The sequence below is a fragment of the Lygodium microphyllum genome, chromosome 8 (genome assembly GCF_053477565.2).
Source record: "Lygodium microphyllum isolate KBCC chromosome 8, Lygodium_microphyllum_v1.1.10, whole genome shotgun sequence".
In the NCBI taxonomy this organism is placed as follows: domain Eukaryota; kingdom Viridiplantae; phylum Streptophyta; class Polypodiopsida; order Schizaeales; family Lygodiaceae; genus Lygodium; species Lygodium microphyllum.
Genome location: NC_141142.1, coordinates 137,943,081 through 137,969,502, shown reverse-complemented (window position 1 = coordinate 137,969,502; position 26,422 = coordinate 137,943,081). Strand labels below are relative to the sequence as shown.

The 26,422-nt window shown below is 43.1% G+C and overlaps 1 pseudogene; it reads right to left on the bottom strand.

Annotated features, from left to right (window-relative positions):
• Window positions 1-23,263: 23,263 nt before the first annotated feature.
• LOC148032919 (25S ribosomal RNA) lies at window positions 23,264-24,715 on the bottom strand (annotated as a pseudogene).
• Window positions 24,716-26,422: the final 1,707 nt, after the last annotated feature.

Sequence of the window (26,422 nt, the reverse complement as noted above, 5' to 3'; positions counted from 1 at the left end):
GGGGGGGGGGGGAAGAGAGAGTAGCAGAGTGATGGGAGAGGGGACGAGAGAGAGAGAGAGAGAGAGAGAGAGAGAGAGAGAGAGAGAGAGAGAGAGAGAGAGAGAGAGAGAGAGAGAGAGAGAGAGAGAGAGAGAGAGAGAGAGAGAGAGCACATGCAATATGTATTATTTTTCCTCACTGAGAAGGCATCACTGATAGTCCCTTACTGGATGAAAAAATATTGCATGCTCTTCCTTTCTCATCCCCTCTCTCATCACTCTGTTTCTCTCTCTTTCCCCCATGTTCTCTATTCTTGAACCTATGGATTCTTTTTTTTAACGAGAAGGGATTATTGATAGCCCCTTCTTGGGTGAAAAAAACCCACACTCTGTTGCTCTTTTTTCTCCCCATGCTGTCTATTCTCATAATTGTCGTTTGTTTTGCACTGAGAAGGGGTCACTGGCAGCCCCTTATTGGGCGAAAAAAAAACCACAAATCTAGCTAGGTGAAAATTTACCTTCACTAAGAACGGGTCACCGAAAGAAAAATTTCGTCCGATAAGGGGTTGCCGGCACCCCTTTTTGGTGAGAAAAAAATACACATATCACATGCTCTCTCTCTTCCCCTTCTCTCTTATCACTCTTTCTCTCCCCCCATTTTCTCTCTCCTTCACCTATAAAAGGACCCATCCCCCTCTCTTTTCACATTGCAAATCATTCCCATGACTCTTAGTATCTGACTCTCTCTCTCTCTCTCTCTCTCTCTCTCTCTCTAGCCCTCCCTCGCTCTCTCTCCTTTGCCTTTAAAAGGACCCCCTTCCCCTTGCAATTCAAGTTCGTGTTTTCTGTCCCCTACCCTTAGCACAGTTCTCTCTCTCTCTCCCTCTCTCTCTCTCTCCACACCTCTCTCTGACAATATTCTCTTCTTTTAGACTAGGTCATATACAAGAAGCTAATTTCTTCTATCTATTTTACTAGTGGCACATTTACACAATTTGCTATACAGGACATCCTTAATCCTTTTGGAAGGATCCCGACATGATCATTTTAATAGTTTGCAATGGCTAGAACCTCACCAAGAAGAGAAGCACTATGATGAATGTCCTTGCAAGAAGCCAAGTGCCCAAGTAATTATGTTGCTAGTTTGGGCATGCCTATCTAAATTGGCATCAAACTTGGTAACATATAGGACTTAAAATAGAATGAAAACTTGGGCCATCTAATGATTGAGTACTCATTGGAAATACTTCATATAAATAAGAAAATAGGAAAGACAACTTGGTGGTGCAATATTCTCTTTCTCTCTCTCTCTCTCTCTCTCTCTCTCTCTCTCTCATCCCAATGTTATCTCTTCCGCTCCCCCTCTCCCCTCTCCCCCCTCCCCCCTCTTTGTCTCTCCCTCCCTCCCCCCTCTCTCTCTATCAAAATAATTGGTATTTGATGGCAGGAAATCGAGAAAGCACTATATCTGCAAGAAGTAACCCTAAGCCCCTCTATCATGGCCAGAATAGATTTCAAAAAACAAGGTCATGTCATCCTTTTTGAAAGTGATGAAAGGATTGTATAAGGTTTAATCCGAAAAACGTTTCCCTTGCCGAGCTTGCTCTCTCGACAAGTGGGAGTTCTTGTTAGTATCAAGGATTAGAGAGGTGAGAAGGCCTGTGGCAAAGGCAATATTGAGATTGACATTGAGGAAAATACAATTGTGCAATGGCCAGTGGAATAGACAGTAAGCAACCCCTCTCTTGATTTTTGTTACAGCTGCTCTATCTCCCCCTCTTACCCTTTTTTGGATCGTAATTTGCAAGAAAGAGAGCGACGACTAGACAAGTCTCCTGAGGACTTTGACTTGTCTCCACGACCTAGAGTAGGATAGGCTAATGTTGAATATAAAGAACTGAAAAGGAGCGCATGACAGAGGCCGGTTGGCCGGTGAGATCGCTCTCACAGTCACTTGTGATAAATGTATTGTGCAAGCATGCATAGAAGACCAGTTGGAAATGTTGATAGTGAGTACTTGTAAGAGATGGTAGCATGATTTAAATTATGGTTTTTATATCTTTACATTGATGTTGACGTTAATTACTTCATCGTCTCATTTAAAAGCAGACATCCACCTCTTTGCCACCCATCCCATTATGCCATTTGGTTTCCATGCCTATAATTAGACAAGTCACATCGAGGTACAAGTAACTCTCAGAGACCTTTTTTAGCAATGGGTATATTAGAGGGATGGGTATATTCATAGTATCATTAGAGACTCCAAGGCACCAGTGCAAGGAGGTTGATGATATGATTAGAAATGAGTGGGACCTCCATTGGCTAAAGAAGCATGAGGACTTTGAGGCAAAAATTAGTGGTACCAATTGAGCCGTCAAATTGCATGTTTTATGTTTGGGATGGTAACCATCAACTCATAACATGGATGAATGAGATACGCACATGTAAGTGGCCCTAAACTGTAGGACCTTAACATTTTGCAATGTGTTTGTTGCTTATATCATCGGTAACATAATTTATCATTTGCAATAGCCTTTCCAGATAACGCGAGGCAGCATGTGCGTGTCGATTGTCGCCTTGTGAAAGTGACAAGTGTGACAGAAGGGGAGATCTTGTCAACTATTTCTTGGACAAAGAGGTATGCAATTGACCATATTCTCATATGCTTGGATTAACTTTGTGTGCTAAAGATCATGTGGATGATGAAATATGCATGAGACCCTAATATAGAATGTACACATGCTAGCACAAAAGGGGGTTGTCCATACCTTATATCCAAACCTTGTTTGTGAAGTAAGGATGCTAGGGCAGGCTGACCATGCAACTATTTTTGACAAGTTAATTGATGAGGCAAATTCATAGGTGCAAGTGCACAAAAACTCGGTGCCCATTCCCACATGGTACAAGGCACCATTGATTGTACTTGCCCAAGTTATGTGGAAGGTAGGTAGTTCTTCAAGCTGACTTAACAATGTTTTTCCTAATGTATTTTTTCCTAACGCAATGACATTGTCCTTAATTACCAAGTTCAGGATGAGTATGATATGGCAGTGTGACCAATCAAATAGAAATGGATACGACTCTCCGACTTTGAGCTTAGAACCAAGTGGGGTGAGGTTGTTGAGTTAGCTACAATGGAGCTTCTGTGTAGAGATGTAGGTTGAGAGAGAGAGAAGAGATAGAGACACACAATTTGTGGTATTGAAGAGGATACCTCAATAATGATTTTAGATAGGTATATGTACTATATGTACAACCTGGCCCTTACGGGAGAACATGGGCACTGCCCTTTATCCCAACAACCTCCCCCCTAAAGGCAATGTGCCCGAAAGTAGAGGAAAAGAATTAGCTACGTCTAAGTATGTACCAGACCTCTCTACTGTTGGAAGACCCTTCATGAGAAGGTCTGCATGGTTATAATTAGTGTGCACCTTGACTAGCTCAATGCTCTTGCTGTCAAGTACCTCTTTGATGAAATGATACTTCACCTATATGTGTTTTTTCTTTGCATGAAAGATAGGGTTTTCCGTGTGCTAACATGATAGCACTTTGACTATCATAGTGGAGGACATGAATCTCAGCAATCCCAAGCTTAGCAATCAAATGTGATAGCCATAAGGCCTCTTTGCATGCCTCAGTGGTAGCCACATACTCTGCTCCATAGTAGACAATGCAACACACTTCTGCAGCCTGGATATCCAAGAAATAGATCCTCCTGTAAAGGTAAACACATACCCTAAAGTGGACTTCTTGCAGTCCACATGTCCATCATAGTCTACATTCGTAAAGCCAATGATAGATGCCTTATGCTTACCAAAGTAGAGGCACAAATCCTTTGTGCACTTGAGGTTTTCTCATAATACATTTCACTGCTTCCCAATGCTTCTTGCCAAGGTTTGCCATGTACCTGCTAACCACTCCCATTGCAAAGGCAATATCTGGACATGTAGCAACCATAGCATACATCAAACTGCCAACAACTGAAGCATACGGAATCTTGGCCATTTCAGCCTTTTCATCATTAGATGTAGGGTTGTCCTCTACACTGAGTTTCACATATGGAGGCAATGGAACTCCGATTGCTTTCCCTCCCTCCATATTGAAATGCTGCAAAATCTTGGATACATATGGCTGTGATAGATAGAGCAACCCCTTTGATCTATCTATGAGTATCCGCATCCTAAGAATGTTTGGCATCACCAAGATCCTTCATGTCAAAGTTGCCATGAGGACTTTGCTTGAATGAATCCAAGGCATGAGTATCTCTGCCAGCAATTAGCATGTCATCAACATATAGAACCAAGATAATTAGGTTGCCATCTACTGCCTTCTTGTTGTACAAACAGTGATAAACTTAACTTCTTTGAAAGCCCTGAGACTGCATGAAAGTATCAAATTTATGATACCATTGCAACTGTGCTTGTTTTAGCCCATACAAACTTTGTTTTAGTTTACAGACCATCGTCTTTTTGCCTTTAGCAACAAAATCCTTAGGCTAATGCATACATATGCCCTCATCATGCAGATCACCATGTAAGAATGCAGTCTTTACATCCATCTATATGAGCTCTATATCTTCAGCTGCAACCAAGCCCAAAATGGTTCTTAGAGCAGTCATCTTGACTATGGGAGAGAAGATCTCATCAAAGTCAATTCCATTTTTCTGCTTGTACCCCTTTGCAATCAACTAACTGTGCTTTGTACTTTGGCGAAGAACCATAAGTGACCTTCATCTTGTAAACCCACTTGCATGGAAGAGTTTTCTGCCCTTTAGGTAGCTGCACCAAGTCCCAAGTACCATTTTTATCAAAGTGATTCCATTTATGATAGCATGGCCTTGAACCACTTCTTGCTATTCGGTCTAGTCATCATTGCTTCCTTGAAGCATGACATCTCACCACAATCCATCAACATGACATAATCTACAACATACTACGGACCAGGAATGTGGTCTCGATGGTTGAATCAACCTACGAAGCGAAGGCTCAGCATTTGCTGGTTGTTGGGCCTGCAAATATGCATTTATAGTTTGCTGTCCTAAAATATGGGCCTATAATTCTGCATGTACATGTTGCTGTCTTGAAATTCTAGCATGCTATCGTGATAGTTCAAGCTGTCCTAACTGCATGTTTTCATGCTGAAACTGTGGTGTATCATGGGTAATACCTTGCCGATCATTTCCAGTACCGTTTCTTGCATTTTTAGGAGTATTTACAGCAGGTGTACACTACTGTCCATTGGGCACTGTGGGAGCTTTCGCTCAACCGCCAAGACCCACGGACTGCTTATTGTTTCAAGCATTCCAAGCCGAGCACTAATGGCTACCTCTCACATAGCCAATGCACCATCCATATCTACGGGTGTACTGAGCTTACCTCCATGCCAATCGAGTTACCTCCTCTCCCGCGCACTCTGGTAGATCCACGATCCAAGTGCAAGCTTCAAGCAAGCTCCATCCTCAAGCTCCACGCTCCAAGCTCCATTGCCGCGAGCAAGAGAAGAGAAGAGAAGAGAAGAGAAGAGAAGAAGAGAGGAGAAGATGGAGAGCTTCTCCTCCCCGGTCCCTCACCCTCACACACTCTCCCTCACACTCTCACACTCCCTCCCTCAAGCACAAGCTCAAGTAAGCAAGAACAAGAAGAAGAAGAAGAAGAGGAGAGCCACTTTTGGCCACACACAAGAATGAGCTTCTCATTCACTTTTCAACTTTATATACAAAACCCTAAATCCCTTTTCCCCTTTTTTACATGGCCGTCTAGGCCCTTTTTCCCATGTCCTTCTATCTTCCTAGCTTCCTTTCCACCGCCCGTCTACATTTACAAATTGCATGGGTGAGAGCCCGACGCTCCTTGAATTAAACCATGATGCACTTGCGCTCTTTTACTAAAGTATTGACTTGCGCTTTTCCTTGCGCGCCTTTCTCCCTTATTTAGGACTTTTCTCCTTGTGCGTCTTTGTCTTCCGTTTCTCTTTGCCTTGGCCTTTGTATTTGTCTTCTGCTTTAGCTTTTCCGGATTTTCCACCTTCGTTCATTTGAGGGTTAACATGCACAAATGACTGTCTAAAAGGTACATCCTCCCTGAAAACAACCCTTCTGACTTCCTCAATCTTCTTGGGCTGCTTATGCATGCAATCTTCACAAAAGATAACGCCATTACTACATACTATCTTTCTTTTCTCGGGATCTCAAAGTCTATACCCCATCTCACCCTTGTCATCGTATTCTAGGAATATGCATTTACAGGACTTTGGTTCTAGTTTGTTGCATTCTTCTTTCCAAATGTGCAAAAAAGCCTCGCAGCAGCCAAACACTCGCAAATGAGCATAAGAAGGTGGCTTGTTTGACCACTCTTCCTGAGGGACTCTCCCCCCCAAAGACCTTTTCGGTGACCTATTAATTAGATGAATGGCTGTCATAATAGCCTCTGCCTAAAAGCCATGGGGTGATGCAATATGAGACAACATCGTACGTACCTTATCATGTATGGTTCGATTCATGCACTCTGCAACTCCATTTTGGGGTGGATTATGAGGGGCAATGATCTCCCTCTTTGTCCCCTTACTATCACAAAATGCCTAAAAGGCTTTGGACACATACTCCCCACTGTTGTTAGAGCAAAGACACTTAAGTGTCTTATCAGTCTGGTTCTCGACTAATGCCAATAATTTCTAAAACTTGTAAAGCACTTCGTCCTTGCTGCAAATAGGGTAAACCCATACCTTTCGAGTAGCATCATCGAAAAATGTGACAAAGTATTTCTTTCCTCCTAGAGATAATCCTAGCATCTGACATACATCGAAATGTACTAACTTTAGAGGCATAGATTTCAGTGAAAAAGACTTTTTATGAGATGTTTGTGCATACTTACCATAAACACAATGATCATAGTGCTCAAAATCAACATAATGAAGACAAGGCAAGTAACCCAAACAAGAAAGTACTTTCATTCCTATTTGACTCATGTGTCCCAACTGGGAATGAGATATCGGCCTACTTTGCTTGTACTCGGGTCATAACATTCAACAAAATTGGTGTGGCTTCACCATCAAGTATCTCAACTCTGAACAATCCCAATGGTACAGATGGCATGATAGCCTAGTGGAAGGTTTTTGCCTAGGAAACTTGGTGTACAAGTGTGTGATCCCACACTTAGGGCCAATATGTGATGGGTTCTTGGGTTTTGTCCTCCTAGACCTCTACCTCTACCTCTTCCCTTATGCAATGCCATCACTAGTAGTATTGGTATAAAATCCATCAAGATGGGATTACCCTCTTTGTCATATGAGATGTAAGGGTTCACATAGGCTTCTTCCTCATTCAGCTCCTCTACATAATGTATTGGAGCGTCGCTTGGTGGATGGGTCACAATGGGTCTAGGTGGTCTTAGTATCCTTATGGGGTTGATGTCTGTCCTAGGGATAGCTAGCTTTGAATCATTGGGTGTTGGGAGAGCTAGTGGAGCTTCCCTTTTGAAATATGGCAATTTGCTCCCTACGTTAGTAAGGTTCATTGTATGTCTGCAAGTATGGAAATCATCTCAGTAATCAGCAATGCATTGCATCATGTCCAAACCTACCATAATATTGGCATAGAGTCTGGATCTAGGATCCATGCACTCGGTTGAAAGGTGGTTTCCTCCACAATGCACACATTGCATGTGAGGTTGTGCGGGCCTTCTCATCATCTCTTGAAGCTAGCCAACTCTAGCTTTACATCTGCCAACTCCTAGCTCTGGTCAACACTCTTTCCCTTGTATTGGGTGTTCTGGCTATATCTTTCGCTACCGGTTGTAGCTCTTTCTGAGGTTCTAGAGGCAATGCTGTCTCAATTTTTGGGTCTTGAGCTCTTATCCTTGAGTAGGATATGCACTCGTATGGCTTATTCAAAGACCCTGGCTAGCACATTCCTTTGCAGGGTTGACTTGCTCACCAAGGCCTTGTAAAGCTTTTCGCTTTGGATTTTGGTTAATAATTACAGTGGAAACTGCTCGTTCACTAGGTCGCTTTGCAGCTGTTGGGATTCTCTTAAAAAGGCTCTACATATGGGTGATGTAGTCTTGGATATCCTCCTTGTCCTTTTGATTTACGTTCATCAACCTAATGATGATGCTATTAGAATATCCTACCTTAGTAGAGAATCTCTCGATGAAGAGACTCTTGAGGTTATTGAAGTTATTGCATTCGGTATAGTCTAGACTAGTGTACCACATTTGTCCTTTGTCTCTTAGGCAAAGTTCAAAATCTTGTGCACGTTGAGCGAGGTTTGTGAGGCCGTTCACCTTGCATACTTGCTCAAACTACTCCACAAAGCTATATGGGTCATTATCGAGTTGATACTTGTCATTGCTTAGCAAGCACAGGTATCTTGGTTTGGCCTTTAGAAATTGGGGTTACTCCTAGTCCTCCTAGCAACAAAGTTGCTAGAGCTTCCTTGCTCTGTTTTGCACAACCGTGTCATCTAATATTTTCTTCGTGGGAGAAGCTCACTCAATGCAAGATCGGCCTCTAGTGCTCTCTCCCTCTCCAGGTTTGGTCCTATCGTATTTTGGTTGGTGAGTGCTAAGATGTGTTGGATCTCGCACATTTCTATGTCTTGCCTCAGCTTTTGAGCTCACCACTCTTGGTTGTAGATAGTTGTGCCTTACAATGCTTTCTACTCTAACTTCCGCTCTTCCTCGAGATCCGCTATGATGTCTTCGATTGGTCTATCGTGTGTTCCATTTTAGTTTGCAGGTCATACTGGGTTATCATTTGCTAGATGTCAACTGGGAATTGTTCCAAGTCAAGTTGATTATTTTATGGGTTGGTGTTGGCTCTTAACATGTTGCCGGTTTCTTGAGCAACTAGGGTGTCGATAAGATTGATCAGGCTGGGTAGAGTTGTATCCACAATTGTGCATGTTGTTGTTGATCCCTAAGTGGCTCGACTACTCAAGTCTCCCAGTACTCGATGATTGGGGTCCTTGCCCACTATTCGATGTCTGGGGGTCTCCTCCTACTAGTGGATTCATTCAACTTATCTTAGGTGTATTTCTTGTTATCTAAAATAATTCTCAATGTTACAGAAACTCAGATGCTAGTAGTGTGCTCCTCAAAGTGCGTTTTGAGAAATCAGACTTTTAATTTTTCTAGTGCGTATTAAATGTTCAATTGATGTAGTGTGCGAATTCAATGGAAACAATATAGTGCAGATCACACTCTTTCCAATCAATTCCCACTAACTACAGCTTCTTCATGTGTGTGATGGCCACTGTTGATGGTCAGTTTTGGTCTCTATGACATTCTAGACGTGTGGCCTAAGGGGTTGCAGGTCCAGTCAGTTAGTCCGAGTCTCTAGAGGGATGAGCGACTAATGGTTAGTGACTGCAGTTGTTTTCTGAATTGTTAGGTTATGATTTGTGATTCTGGTGGCCCTATGAGCCATTCTATGCATTTGGAGGCATACGGGGGTGTTGTCTAGCTTGGGCCTAGGCTCTATCTACCTTGGGTGGGTCCAATTTTCCAAAATTTGGATTCTATATAGTTTGTTTGAGTAATAGTGTCCGAGTGTCTTGTCTGAGTGTCCGAGTCCGAGTCTAGGACTCAGACTGGTATGGTTTGTTCAAATGGACCAAGGACTTGGACTCGTCCAAGCACAACACCGCAAGTTCCAGAATGATAAAAATCTTGCCAAATCTCACATGAACCTTGATCAATCTTCCATCTACGATCTTGGGAGCAATCATCCAACATGAGGGCACACTCAAAGCTTGCCTGCGGGACTTGAAGGTATCATGGTGAAGATCGCCAAGCAGAAATGGTTTCTAGCCCTGTAGTTCTCTCTCTCTCTCTCTCTCTCTCTCTCTCGCTCTCTCTCTCAACTCAAAAATGACAGATGAGCTCTCTCTTTGTCCTCTTCACTTCTTAAACCCCTTCTCTCTTGCCCAGTTACTTCCCCTTCTCTCTCTTTGTTGCCTTCCCTGTTTTTTCCTAATTTGGACTTGCTATTTACAACATAAACCCTATTGTGCATTTCTCTATTTTCCTTATTTTTTTCATTCACCTAAGTGCATCCAAATCACAAGAAACCACTTACGCTAATCCAACCTACTTACCTAAATCCAAAAAACCAAAAAAACTTACTTGCAAAGGAGATCGAATACCTCTTTAATTTCGTCACTTCTTACCTATCTCAAGCATTGGTTTGGGATAAACCCCACTTCAATGCTAGATTTGGAATGCGCTAGCGCTCAAAGCGTAAATCCTTTGATTTTGAAAAATGGAATCAAAATGTGAGAACTCTCACTTAACCGCTAAGACCCACAGACTGCTTATTGCTTTAAGTGTTTCAAGCCAAGTGCAATGGCTACCTCTCACATTGTGGTATGCACTCTCACACCTACAAGTGCAGTGAGCTTACCTCCATGCTCAATCGAGTTGCATACTCCCTTACGCACTCCGCTAGCTCCACGATCCTCCAAGGTGCAAGCTCAATCCTCAATCCTCAAGCTCCAAGCTCCATGCTCCATTGCCACAAGCAAGAGAAGAAGAAGAAGAAGAAGAAGAAGAAGAAGAAGAAGAAGAAGAAGAAGAAGAAGAAGAAGAAGAAGAAGAAGAAGAGAGAGAGAGAGAAAAAGATGGAGAGCTTCTCCACCACGGTCCCTCACCCTCACACACTCACTCCTTTACTCCCTCACACTCCCTCTCTCAACAAGCGCAAGCTCAAGCAAGAAAGAACAAGAAGAAGAATAGAAGAGGAGAGCTAGTTTTGGCCACACACAAGAATAAGCTTTTTCATTCACTTTTCCCTTTTTATACATGCCCCACTCCCCTTGGATGCCCATCCCTTTTTTACATGATCAGCCATTTTAGCCTAGGTCTTATTTTCATATTCCCTTCCTATTTATATTGTGCCTTCATCCATGCCCATCTACATTTACAAATTGCACGGGAGAGAGCATGGCACTCTTTTACAAAGATTTAGAGTGCACTTTTATATTTAAAATGCACATTTTCTCTTTTGCACTCACCTGAAACTTTTAAGGTGCCTTGCACTTTTGGCCTTTTTTCCTCCTATTTCTTCAATCAAGCCGCCTTTTTCCACTTTGCCTTGTGTCTTTTTAATTTTCTTTTTGCCTTCTTTACACTAGGGTTAACAGTCTCTATCACTATTTCTTTGGAGGATTTGCTAAATTTAGTCTAAGCATTCAAGGACCATTTGCTACAAATGATTCAACTGAATCGGCCTATACTACTAGAATGAGAAGTAGGATCCCCTCGTAACTTGCAGTAGGAGTCGATTCCTTCAATACCGTTGTTGCAAACCCCACTATTTTGATAATTTCTCTTTGGTTCAAGGGTCGAGTAATTAGCAATTTTTTGCTCGACAATGGCTCAAGAGTCGACATTATTACAATGGCTATTCGTCAAGATTTTGGGTTGATGAATTGGGAACTTGACCCCTTTTTGGTCCATGTGGAAAATAAGAAGAGAGTTCGACCTCTTGGAATTATCTGTCTAGTATTTATAGAAGTAGCAAGTGTTCCATTTCTAATTTCTTTGGTGGTGCTAAATATGGAGCATGCAAGTAAGGATTACCATGTCTTGCTTGAATGACCGTGATTGTGACAAGCCTCTATTAGTCATAACTAGGATTGTGATGGCTAACAATTCATCAAGGTCACAAAAAAAGAAGGATATTTTTAAAGAGAATCTCACCTCCATTAGTAGCTTGCAAACCATTGGTAGAGCTGAGACAATCAACATGGTGGATGGCTTAAATGATAATGAGAAAGTTGCTTTCGTAGAAGCAAATGAACATTTGGAACCCTTTTGTCTTGTGGATGTCATGCAAATTAGTTAGCAATATTTGGATATACACTCCCCATTTTATCTTGCCCTAGAGTTGATACCAACATAGAATTTAATTTCCAAGGGTGCAAAAATCTTAATTCTTGACTCTGGTGCACAAGCGGCTCAAGCTATGGCTATAGCCAAATTAGATGCAGCAAAAGTACTGAGACACGAAGAGAGTTGGAAACCAAATGCAAAAGGTGACTAGGGTTACAAAGGATGCATTTTCAACAGTTAATTTTGGTCTCGAAGATATTAAAGCTAGTGAAGATCAGTGCTCATTTGGAGCTTGAGTTTTGAGAGCAGCCAATTACCCTCTTGATAAAATTTGAGGATTTATTTGTAGGGGATTATTCAAAAATGGAAGGGTTGGACCCTACATTTTATCATCATCAGATTAAACGTGATGTTGTTCTAGTTCGTGTGTAGAGGTATCCCATTCATCTAAACATGGATAAATTGGTCCAAGGAGGAGCTAGATCGACTTCTCCAAGTTAGATTTATTGCTCGAGTAGATAGGGAAGAATGGGGTTTCTTAATTGTCATTGTCTTGAAGAAAAATAAGAAATTTATGGATGGCAAGAAATTGAATGCTACTACTATCTCAAATCCATTTCCCATTCCATATCTTGATAGCATCATAGATGAGGTAGTTGGCCGCAAAGTGTATTCTTTTCTAGACGGCTTTAGCAAATACAGTCAAGTCCATATTGCTCCAGAAGATCAATCCAAGAATGCCTTCATTATGACATAGGGATTATTTACCTGTACTATGATGTGGTTGGGCATGAAGAATGCTTCGGCCTCTTTCCAAAGGGAAATGCAAGAAATATTTAGGTCCTACTTGATTGACTCCATGAGAGTATTTTTGGATGACTTTAGTGTCTTTCGCATAGCACTCCCACACTTGCATCATCTTTAACTATGCTTCACCAAGTGCCAAGAGGTAAGTCACAATCTTAACCCCATGAAGTGTGTTTTTGCTATAAAGGTGGTGTTTTGTTGGGCCATGTCATTTCAAGAGATGACATTGCTTTGGACCCCCATAGGGTGGTTGCTATTATGCAAGCTATTCTTCCAAATTCCCCATCTATTGTTGCAGTTTCTTGGGCAAATTTGCTAGCATGGACAATATCCATGCCTCCTAGCACATGTGGCCATTCCTTTGAATCAATTGGCCCACATTCCCAAGTTGGCCTTCACATGGAATGAGGAGATTGATCTAGCATTCCAGCGTCTCTGACTGTTACTTTTAAAGGCTCCGATTCTGGTCCCTTCTGATTGGACCAAGCCATTCCATGTATTTGTGGATGCATCAAATATTACAATCAATAATGTGATCATTCAGCATGATTCTAATGGATAGTTCTGACTCGTTTTTTATACCAATAGATGAGTCTCCTCTACTGAGAAAAATTTTATGTCCACTGAACAAGAATGTGTTGAAATGATTTATTCAATTAAGAAGTTTTGCTATTATTTGCTTGGTTATTCGTTTGTTTTTCATGTGGATCATTCTACTCTAGTTTACTTGGTCAAACAGCTAAATGCCATAAGATGCTTGGCTAGATGGATACTTTTGCTCTAGATATTTGACTTTAAAGTGGTGCATAGACCAAGAGCTCAACATGTCATTATAGATATTCTCTCTTGACTAGATTTTAGCGAAGCGCCTTTAGGAGAAGTCGATGATGATTTCTCAAATAGTCAACTCTTTTCCACAACAATTGATAGTCTAGAACCTAATCCACCTAACCCCCTTGGACTTGGTATTAGGAAATGCTAGTCTTCCTAGACTCAAGACAAGTCCCAAACCACAATCTAAAGGACCAATGAAAATGACTTACTCTTTGTAGCTAGTGTATTGAATCTATCCTTGACCAAATTTGACTGAACCTTGTTTAAAGTACGTTAGGGAGTGGTTCTTCCCATGGAGAAATATGTGTTGAAAGAAGCTCATCGAGGAATTGCAAGAGGTCACTAAGCTGATGTAACTATTTAAAAAATCCAACAAAAGTAGGATTAAGGTGGCCTACCATGCATGGTGATGTCCATAAGTTTTTCCACCACTTCATTTGATATTGCCGTTGGAACTCTTTTAGAAATGGGAATTGGATTTTGTGGGTCGCATCAAACCAGTGGCATCTTACACCAAGAATAGATATATCCTAACTGCAATGGATTAGTGCACTAAGTGGGTAGAAGCTTGGGAACTTCTGACCAATTCAGCCCAAACAATGGCTAAGTGCTTATTCAATGATATTTTCACCCATTATTGTTGCATGATTGAATTGGTAAGTGATCACGATAGTTACTTTATCAATAAAGTCAGTAAGCATATGACTACCTTCTTCATGGACATCCATAAGAAATCCTCTCCATACTATCCACAAGCACATGGCCTAGTCAGATCGACTAACAAGACCCTATGCAAAATCCATACCAAGTTGGTGGATTAACACAATAAAGATTTTGGATACGAAGCTCCTAATAGCATTATGGGCTTCCTGCACATCATGTAAGGTGGAAACATGCCTTACCCCTTACAAGCTTGCTTTTGGCATTAAGGCAATCATGACTTTGGGTCCATAGTCTCCACATTGATGTGGAAGATTGTCTTCTTCGACAGGAGTCCCTCCCATCTGGATTGAAAGATCAGGAAAGTTGGATGAAGACCAGATTTGGAGCTCCTACCTATTGTCAGAAGTCTATTTTTTGACAGAAACATCAAGCAGATCGCCTCTCTAAGAAGAAACTCTTCTGTCAAGGATAAGTGGTGCCGGTCTTCAATGCTTGGATGGGTAAGATTTTTAGCAAACTGAAGATGTGATGAAGCGGCCCATTTTGGATTTTTCATGCAACTCCATCTAATCCCTTTTACCTTACTAATTTAGAGGGAAATCTCCTTCCACATCCAATCAGTGGATTCCAATTGCCGCATCACGATGTAGATGGACCGAAGCAACATTAGCTCCTTTTGGCCTGCCAAGAGGCTCATCTAGACTTTGTAGAATTTATTTAGGACAAGCTCCAGTAGGCATAAATGGAGTCCATCTTCATGCAAGGATAGGTGGTAGTGGCCAGTAATGTTGACGGATCTGTGCCCACATCTCTCTCCACACCTTGCAAGAGCTACATTATTCCTTCTAGGTAGAGATTTGTGAAGCTTGAGATGAGGTAGTGTAGTGCTTTTGGGCTGCACTCGTGGATCCATGTTTCCAATTGCTACATCTACCACCTCATGATGATGATTCGGATGCAAATATGCAGTCCTAGCCTCCAACACAATTAATATGCTAGTTTCCCCTTCCTAGCCGACCATTAGTCCCAGGATACGTGCTCCCTTTTCTTTGGCCTCGAGCTCATGTTCTTCTACAACAGGCTCGAGGCCAAACTCTAGGTGGTTGGTTAAGATCCCTACCACAACTTGTGTTCCCCAAGATGTGCCTGCGGTGCTTGGCAAGCAATAGCAACCCTGACACCCATTTTGGTTGCCATAGATGTTGCAAGTCATGGTAGGGTGGCCCTAAAGCATATCTTAATCCATGAATATTTGACTCAAGAGGAGAAGGTGCATGCCTTGTGAATAGCCAAGACACATGAAGGCACAACCGTAATTTCAGCATCGTCAGGTAAAGGGAAGGAAGGGCTCAAAGAGGAGCCCATCCCCCTTAGTGATGATGAAGCACCGCAAAGACCCCCTACCTAAGAATCCTTTGACTTCTCAAGCGGCACTTCCTTTGGGGACCCCAACTGGCTTCTGCTCGTGGAACACTATGAAGCTCTTGAGCAATAGTGGGATGCTCTCGGAGTGAGTTGAGGGGCTTAGAACAATTATCACCAACTTTTGGTAGATGTGGAGGGTGGAAGAAAAGTATGTATGGAACCACATCTCGACATTTGGAAGATCCTAGATTGCATGATGCATTGTGGTGTCATGCCTTCCTTTGCTTTGTCTCACCTAGCCTTGTCAACTCCCGCACCAACAAGTCCCTGCCACACTAGAGCTCAAGCATTCTCTACAAAAGGCATAGTGCAAAGGAAGCCCAATATGGATCACAAAGACTAGAAATAGCATAAGATCATGGTGCCTCACTCCAACATCAAGCTGCACTTCAAGGTGGAGCAACTCGAAGATAGGATGATGCAAGCGGAGGCTCTACTTTCTAAGTGAGTCATGCACATTTGATCTGCTACCTACCAAACTAACTACATTGAACATCTCGAGTAGCAACTCGCATTGGTAAGAGAGGTGCGGAATCAACTTCAACAGGACATTCAGATGGGTGTAGATACCCCAACAATAGCTACCAAAGATCACACAAGAGAACATAGCACCCATGAGAAAAAGAAGAGGTAGAGAAAGAAAACCAAAATATCAACCCCAGTGATCAGTTATAAAAGCAAAAAAAGGAGCAAAGGGAAGAAGTTGAGCTAAGCTCAAAGTTTGATAAGGGGAGATAGAAAAGCAATGTATGATCATCAAAGCTGCCAAAAGAGATTAAAAACAAGTGTAAGCAATTAGAAGCCCGAATGAAGCAAAGATAAGAAGAACATGAGAAATTAATCATGGCTTCTATTGAGGAAGTAACGTGTAAGAAAGATTGGTCTATCTTAGTAGGTGGCACAAATTCTTGCAGAAAAAATAGAATCATTCTAGGAGACTCTATATGAGCAACCCTACATGACCTAATAACTTAGTTAAGAACCATGAAGATACAAATCAAGCTCGCTCTACTCTTACCTTCCCAATGTTCTTTTGAAGGCGTTTCATTCCTTCCCTTCCTCATGCGACGCGACATTGATGTTTATAACCCACACGTGATATGGTGAGCAAAATACGTTGTCCTACTATTTTTCTATTCCATTGCAATGCCTTTTCATTAAGTTAAAAACAAAAAATGTCATTCCATGATTATATGCAAATTCAGACAAGTGTTTCTCTTTAATAATCTTAAATTCAAATCTAACTATTGCATGCATTTCGAAGTTGGTTTTTGTGCACCTCTCCTATTCTGCTATATGCAAAGCATGCAAGCAACTATGCCATTGATGTGTTCTTGGTCATGGCAACAATGAAACCAAAACATTGCAGTACATAAGCTCAATAGTCGGACTTTGAGCACCCTCTTATTTGTTCGAGAGGTTCAACCATGCACTATGACAACTATGTCTCACCTAGCCTCTCGTACATGTTACAAATATCATGATTCGTTTGTGATGAGCATGGATGGCCTTCCCTTACTTATGAACAATGCACTTGCAAAGCTCCAAGATCAATGAATGCACTCCTTTCATTCTCAACCCTCTAGACCTTAGATGCAATGAAGAAGCATGAGTATAGGTATGATAGAGTGCTCAAGAGAAAGAAGGAGGCTTCACCCACATGGTCTCTCACACTCACACATTGTCTCTCTCTCAACTGTCTTAAAATCTTACTCTCTCCCTCCCTAACCCCAAAAAACCCCCACCCCACCCGACTCCCTTATGACATGGCACACCCAAAAAAAAAAAAACCACTCCTCTCAACTCCCCTACAACATAGTGCACCCCACCCCCACTATCCACGAAAAAGAAATCCCACTCCACTCAGTTCTCGTATGCCACGGCACACTCTACTCCCCTCACTTCCCCTTCCCATACCACGGCATGGTATCCCTCATTGAACCCCAAGCATGGCATAGTATTTCTGTCACCTTGCCCCACCCCACCATGGCATGGCACATAAAATACTGCCCCCAAAAATAAAAGCCGCGACATGGCAACCCTCACCTCACTCCATGACGTCGTAGCACATCTCTCCCCACCCTTTCCCCCACCCCCACACCAACGATACCATGGTATCCTATTCCTCACCCTCACTCCACCACCCCGTGGCAAACCCCTCCCTCCTCCCCCACCCTCTAAACCAACAGCTCCACCAACCCAAACCACATCATGACACATCCCTCTCCCACACCCTAAACCCTAATCAATAACATGGCATCCCTCACCCCACACACCCCACCATGTCAAGGCACACTCCTTTCCCCTCCCCCACCCCCTAAACCAATGGCAACTTGGTATCTTGTTCCCCACCTACCCCCATCATGTCATGACACACCCCTCCCCTCCCCCAACACACCAACATTGCTCCATCCCAACCCACCATGGCATGTCAAATGCCTCCCCCTTTCTACACATGCCAATATAGATAGGTGTTCCTCACCCTAGCCCACCCCTCCCTCCCCATGTCATGGCACACCCCTCCCTTACCCTTTGTAACGTGCCCACCGCCTATTGGCTGTCCAAGAACGTTTTAGCGATCCATAGAGAAACAAATCTAAGCGTCGCTGCTCGGCATTCCCATGGAATGTTATGGGGTTTGTAGCCTAGGGTTTCTCGAGTCCACCTCACAACAGAACGTTTGCAGCCAACCCACTAAGATCGACCTGAAACTTGAGTCCCTAGTGGTCAAGGTCTCCTGACAGTATTCTAGCATCGGGTCCTGGACATCCTCCTTTATGCATAGATACCCAAGCCAAAGCATACCTATGCTGCACTTGGCTCAAAGAGAATGGGAAATGAGAGGGATGTGCTGCTCAACCTCTCTGCCCGTAGGGCATAGTCCCATTCCAGCCCCGTAAAACAGCATGAATTAGGTTCTAACTTAACCATACCTAAAGGTCGAATGACGGTAAAACCTTGTGAGAAGCCTCCCAGTTCTCTGGGACCACCTTGCGATAGGACAGACCCGTCGGGAGTTCCACCCACCCGCTTCTCTTGATAGCTTTAGTTTTCTAATTAGGTCCTATCACATTTATGTGTGACATTCAAAATCAGCACCGGTACTTGGAATAAATTGCCAAATCTTATCCCAACAATGAGTTTAATGCAAAAATCTTTAAGACGATGTTAGATCAATCAACAAAACAATGATATCATTTTTCAACATTGCAGGAATGCTTGTGATAACCTTCCTTGCCTATTCGCTCTCCCCCTTGGGATCAAAGAGTGATCCTATGTAAAAATTACTTAGCACACTCTTCTTTCGACCAAGGCATATGTTAAGGTTGTGATAACCTTCCCTTGCCTATTCACTCTCCCCCTTGGGATCAAAGAGTGATTCTATGTAAAAATTACTTAGCACACTCTTCTTTCGATCAAGGCATAGGTTAAGGTTTCAAACAACATACAAGATATAAGTTCTATAGGTCGCTTACATTGCTCGATAACTCAACCTTCTTTCCAAGGAGTAGTGGTCTTTGCATTGACTTGGTCATAGACCCCTACCATGTATTTATCATCAAGCACCGGTACTTGGAATAATAATCAAATCTTATCCCAACAATGAGTTTAATGCAAAAATCTTTAAGACGATGTTAGATCAATCAACAAAACAATGATATCATTTTTCAACATTGCAGGAATGCTTGTGATAACCTCCCCTTGCCTATTCGCTCTCCCCCTTGGGATCAAATAGTGATTCTATGTAAAAATTACTTAGCACACTCTTCTTTCGACCAAGGCATATGTTAAGGTTGTGATAACCTTCCCTTGCCTATTCACTCTCCCCCTTGGGATCAAAGAGTGATTCTATGTAAAAATTACTTAGCACACTCTTCTTTCGACCAAGGCATATGTTAAGGTTTCAAACAACATACAAGATATAAGTTCTATAGGTCGCTTACATTGCTCGATAACTCAACCTTCTTTCCAAGGAGTAGTGGTCTTTGCATTGACTCGGTCATAGACCCCTACCATGTATTTATCATCAAGCATCGGTACTTGGAATAATAATCCAAATCTTATCCCAACAATGAGTTTAATGCAAAAATCTTTAAGACGATGTTAGATCAATCAACAAAACAATGATATCATTTTTCAAAATTGCAGGAATGCTTGTGATAACCTTCCCTTGCCTATTCATTCTCCCCCTTGGGATCAAATAGTGATTCTATGAAAAATTTACTTAGCACACTCTTCTTTCGACCAAGGCATATGTTAAGGTTGTGATAACCTTCCCTTGCCTATTCTCTCTCCCCCTTGGGATCAAAGAGTGATTCTATGTAAAAATTACTTATCACACTCTTCTTTCAACCAAGGCATATGTTAAGGTTTCAAACAACATACAAGATATAAGTTCTATAGGTCGCTTACATTGCTCGATAACTCAACCTTCTTTCCAAGGAGTAGTGGTCTTTGCATTGACTCGGTCTTCTCAATCCCTTGAGCTCTCAACGTTCTTTTGGGGGTCCGGAGTTTTGTTCGGATCTAGTCCAAATTGGATTGATAAACATAGTCGCTATCGGACGGATCTCAAGGCATTCTTAGTCCTAGTCCTTATGGTCGTTGTTTGTGTTAACTATGCACATAATCAGGATTCCAATGAACTAACAGATTCGAGATTGAATTTCGCCTAGGCTAGATTATGTTATCATGAGATCCGTCAAGCGTGCAAGCCACAACATACTTTCAGTGTGGGAAAAGACCCATCTATTATTTTCACGGAAAGGAGAGTCAGAACGCTATTACGCTATGTGTGAGTTTGTCGCACGACATCTAATTTACTTTTCTTGGTACCCGCACTTTGCAACTTTATCTTTCGAGTATTTGGGATGAAACCTATCCCTTTCCATGACCTATTCTCATGTGGCATCTAACGCACCTTATGCAGAAATCAAAGTAAGCTTCTTATTAATTTGAAAATTCATTACTTATGACTGGTATTACAGCTGGATCGGCAGTGATGCCCTTGCATGGGGCTTCGTTGCTCGTTGTGGGGTTTCCATCCATGCGCGTCATTTTCTGCTTGGGTGCCATCCCCGATCTCTTCTCTTGTAGACGTGCTCCGCACAGGATTTCCATGTCTTGTACTCATTAGCGAGGGCCAGTTGGGGAGCAAGATGAGCTTGCGATCGAAGGATAATCATGCGAAAACGGGGTATGGGTCCACGGCCAATGGGAGAGAAAGGACACGTGTGGACACCCTCTTTCATGCAATAGATGAACTTGGGTTTGCATGATGGGGGTTGGAATGTTATCTCTACTGGCATTTCCAAGTGTAGGTTCCGTGACTTTCGCATTCATAGCTCCCAAACTTCTCCTCTTAGGGGCCATGATGGATGCATGTTTCTTTGAGTAGAACTTCAATGGACTTGAGGGTTGCATCATCTAGCTTTGAGTAGCTAGGATGGAGATAGTAGAGCCTTTGCAAGAGATGAGAGAGACTTCCACTCCACAAGAGGTGATAGAGTAGGGCCTTTGAGATGATACCCTCCTCTTCTATTAATTATTATTATTATTTTCTCTCTTCCTCTCTCTCCTATCTTCTTCTCTCCCTCAACTTCTTCCTTTCCTCTCTCTATCATTATCTCTTCTTCCCTAACTTCTTCTTCTCTTCTTCTCCCTATTCTCGATGCCTCCTCCCCCTCCTCTTCTTCTTCTTGTCCTTCCCTTCTTCTTCTCCCCACTGTCTCCCTCTTCTTCTTCTCTTCTTCCTCTCATCCCTCTCTCTCCCTCTTCTTCTTCTTCTTCTTCTTCTTTTTCTCCTTCCCTTCTTCTTCTCCCCTCTCTCTCCCTCTTCTTCTTCTCTTCTTCTTCTCTTCTTCTTCTCCTCTTCTTCTCCTCCTCTTCTCCTCCTCCTCTTCTTCTCCTCTTTCTCTCTCTCCCTCTTCTTCTTCTTCTTCTTCTCCCCTCTCTCTTTCCCTCTTCTTCTTCTTCTTCTTCTTCTCCTCTTATTCTCCTCTCTCTCTCTCCCTCTTCTTCTTCTTGGCAGCAAGGGGGGAAAGTAAGGCAGTCTCCCTTTTACAACTCGATGGCGGGGGGGGGGGGGGGGGGGGGGAGAAGGAATAAATGTGTGTTGCTTAAGGAGGGGGGTTTATTTTTGGGGTGGGGGAAGAGATCGCGGGGAGGGAGTAGAGTGGTGGTAGTCTCCCCCACCACCTAATCTACATGGCGGCGGGGAGTTTTGTAGGCTTGTGGCCTTGGCTTCATCGACATCGTCTTCGTCCTCATTATCTTCGTAAATTGTAATCATCATCTCCTTCTTGTCCATGTTGATTGCCATTGTCGTCTTCCTTCCCCTCGCCACGTTGACTTCCTCTTTCCCTTCCACCCTGAATCCCCCTCCCCCTCCCCCTCCTCCTTTTCCTTCTCCCCTCAGTCATCATCGTCATCCCCTTTCTCCTCACCGTCATCCACTCTCCCCTCCACGGCAACTTCCTTTTTCCCCCCTCGCTACCTGTCGGCGATGGCTGGGGGGAAAAAAAAACAAAATTAAATTGATTTTTTTTGAATTTGGGGGGGGGGGGTTCATATGTGGGAGCGGCAGGACGTTACACCCTAGTACACCCCAACAAGGGCGTTGTATCCCTCATCCCATCCCACTCCACCATGATAGCATGGCATATTCCCCCCAACCCACCTAGCCTAAGAATGCGTAAAAACCCCACTCCACATAGGAGAGGCGTTGTGCCATGGTTGAGGTAGAGTGAGGGCCAACATGTTGTGGTTCTCAAAGGGAGATTTGCAAGGCAACACTCATAGCGGGAGCGCATTTGTCACATTATAGAGAGGGGATGTCGTGTCATGGTGAGTTCAGTACCCTCACAAGGACCATACACAATTGTGTTGGTGAGGAGAGGAGGTGCCATGTCACGACAAGGGGGATCTCTTCCCATGATATTCGTGGTAGAAGGACAAGACATGATCAAGGGGGGTGTGCTATGCCATGGTCACAAAACAATTATGCAAAAGGGTGTAGCACTAGGACTTCATAGGAGGTCACCCATCCCAATACTATTTTGGCCCAAGCACACTTAACTATAGAGTCCTAATGGGATCTAGTGTACTAGCATTGGTTTGAATGCACTATGAATACAAGGGGATAAAAAAAGGTTCTCTTATTTACGAACCAAGTGGGATGAGAGAGATCAAGAGTCATAGACAAAGGAGTATAGGGAGGAGGCTTATGCTAAGAGGTAGAGCAAAATGGTCACATCACGAGCGCACGGGAAGGATATCAATAGCAATACACCCCAAATCAAGCCAAGTCAAGTTGGGATTGGGGGTTGCTTGGGGATTCCATGCTTCAAGGGGTATGTGCATGCGCATCTACACGCATGTGTGTGCATGTGGTATGAGGAGATTCATGATGGGGGTGGGGGGTTGCCTTGAGACACCACACCATGTTGTGTGGATCACAGGATCATGCCAGGGGGAGCATCACAACATGGTGAGGGGCCAACATGGTGTAGAGAAAGAGGATGTGTTTCTATAGCATGCCATGCCATTCATGCCAGGAGGAGCATCACAACATGGTGAGGGGCCAACATGGTGTAGAGAAAGAGACACTGTGTAGAGAAAGAGAATACGTTTCCATGGCATGCCATGCCATTCATGCCATGGAGGGCACATGTCCATAGGAAGAAAACCACACAAACATAGAGGTGATGTACAAAAGATTGAGTCATAGAATCCATGCCATGGGCAAAGGACTCAAGATGTTGTGGGGGGCCCAACCAACTAATGGCATGGGGCAAGTCAAGTACAAAAATTGCATTCAGAGTCCTCAAGGCAATCACTTTTAGTGCCATGAGGGGACTGTTGACACATGCTCTCAGGGCTGTACAAGCACCCCTCCTATTAGTCAAAATCGGGTAACAATTAGAGAGTAGACATCGCCACATCTAGCATGGACTTAGACTTAGAGGCATTTAGTCATAATCCTACACATGGTAGCTTTGCGCCACTGGCTTTTCAACCAAGTGCAATGACCAATTATGTGAATTAAGAGCTCCTCTCGTACTAAGTTGAATTACTATTGTAGCACCACTCATTAGTAGGGTAAAACTAACCTATCTCGCAATGGTATAAACCTAGTTCATGTTTCTTATCGGTGGATAAACAATCTAACACTTGGTGAATTCTGCTTTGCAATGATGGGAAGAGCCAACATCAAAGGATTAAAAAGCAACATTGCTATGAATGCTTGGCTGCCACAAGCCATTTATCCTTGTGGTAGCTTTTCTAACACCTCTAGGTTTAAATTTCTTAATAATAAAGGATCAATAGGCCATGCTTTCACAGTTTGTATTCGTACTGAAAATCAAAATCAAATGAGCTTTTACCCCTTTGTTCCACACAAGATTTCTATTCTCGTTGAGCTCATCTTAGGACACTTGCATTATCTTTAAATAGATGTGTTGCCCCAATCAAACTCCCCACTTGACAATGTCTTCCACATGGATCGACATGTGAATGTGTCTTAAGACCAAAAGCAGGGGCCGAGTCCCACCTCCACCTCATAGAGTAGGTAAAATAATGTTAGAAGTAGTCATATTTCACTTGCACTAAAGGCTCCCACTTATTCTATACCTCTCAACTCATTTCACAAAGTGAAACTAGGGTCAAGCTCAATAAGGTCTTCTTTCTCACTGTTGATTCTTCTAAGCCCATTTTCTTGGTTGTGGTTTTGCTAGATAATAGACAAGGATAGTGGGAATCTTGTTAATCCATTCTTGCTTGTCACTAATTAGATGATGAGGCATTTGGCTAGCTTAAGAGAGTCAAAGTTAATCTTGTCATTTACCCATGCTTGGTTAAATTTCTTCACTTTGACATTTAGAGAACTGGGAAAAAATCACATTGCATCAACATCCATAGGGACCATCACAAAGCTTTCTTTTAATTAAATAGTTGGACCCGTTTGTACCAATTGTTCTTAGATAGTTATTTATCACCTAAGAAGGGCTCCCTTGCAAGGAATGATGTTTTTCCCCCTTCACTCAACTGGCATGCCTTAAGCAAACCCTCAACATCCTCAAGGTCAAGGTACAAACCTCTAGAGCTAGCCCTTAGAGCCAATCCTTTTCTCAAAGTTACACATCCATTTGACCAACTTCCCTTACCTAGATTGTTCTATCGACCAGAGATTATTCACCTTGGAGACTTGACGTGTTTATGAGTATGATTAGGCATGATCGTCGGCATTTGCTCCTCTAGATTTTCATGCGCCATTGGGGGTGCACTAGTGTTAACCCTCAAATGAACGAAGGTGGAAAATCCGGAAAAGCTAAAGCAAAAGACAAAGACAAAGGCCAAGGCAAAGAGAAACGGAAGACAAAGATGCACAAGGAGAAGAGTCCTAAATAAGGAAGAAAGGCACACAAGGAAAAGTGCAAGTCAAAACTTTTGTAAAAGAGCGTAAGTGCATCATGGTTTAATTCAAGGAGTGTCGGGCTCTCACCCGTGCAATTTGTAAATGTAGACGGGCGGTGGAAAGGAAGCTAGGAAGATAGAAGGACAATGGGAAAAAGGGCCTAGGCTACGGCCGGCCATGTAAAAAAGGGAAAAAGGGGATGACTGCCCAAAAGGGATTTAGGGTTTTGTATATAAAGTTGAAAAGTGAATGAGAAGCTCATTCTTGTGTGTGGCCAAAAGTAGCTCTCATCATCATCATCATCTTCTTGTTCTTGCTTGCTTGAGCTTGTGCTTGAGAGAGGGAGTGGGAGAGTGTGAGGGAGTGAGTGTGTGAGGGTGAGGGACCGTGGGATGGAGAAGCTCTCCATCGTCTCCTCTCTTCTTCTCTTCTCTTCTCTTCTCTTCTCTTGCTCGCGGTGATGGAGCTTGGAGCGTGAAGCATGAGGATGGAGCTTGCTTGAAGCTTGCACTTGGATCGTGGAGCTACCGGAGTGCGCGGGAGAGGAGGTAACTCGAACGGCATGGAGGTAAGCTCACTACACCCGTAGATATGGATGGCGTGTCGGCTATGTGAGAGGTAGCCATTAGTGCTCGGCTTGGAACGCTTGAAACAATAAGTAGTTCGTGGGTCTTGGCGGTTGAACGAAAGCTCCTACATTTTGGTTCCGTTGCGGGACCAACGGATTCAAGCTTGAGCACTTGCGCGCCTCACATCGAGCATCGAAGTACGGTATTCATCCCCGAAACGGAGCTTGAGATAGGTAGGAAGTTGGGTGCTTTTAATCTTCTAAACAAGTAAGTATTTTGGGATATTTTGGTTGTTTGATGATTGGAAAGCATGGAGGATCTATTTCAATTTTTTACCTTCAATTTTTGTTGCATTTAGTATAGGTTAGAGTTAGGAAATCGAACCGGAAAAGGGTAGGGTTTACTGTTGTAAAACAGGGCAAAAATCGTGCAAGAATTGGTAAAATACTTGCTAGTGATGCCTAAGATCGGCATGTGAGTGATTGGGGGCACCAACACCATGCCCGGGAAGGGGTATAAGAGCCGAGAGGCCAAGGGAGAGCTCATTTGTGATTGTTTCAGTTTGAGAGAGAGAGAGAGAGAGAGAGAGAGAGAGAGAGAGAGAGAGAGAGAGAGAGAGAGAGAGAGAGAGAGAGAGAGAGAGAGAGGGAGCCATTGCACGATCTGCCCCGATCTAGCCATTGACGAGCCTACCACGCTAACCAAATACATAAATCCCTTCCCCTATCATCCTAGATAGGACCTGGAGGTTTGTGCTTGGAATGGTTGAGTAAATCACAAGAATCGAGCAAGATCGGCATCATGCTGTTTCTGTCGCGCCATATTCGGCCCGTCCGAGCGGTCGCTTCTGGGCCGAGTCCCAGAATCGGCCCTTGGCCCCTTACCATTCGGCCACTTGGCCC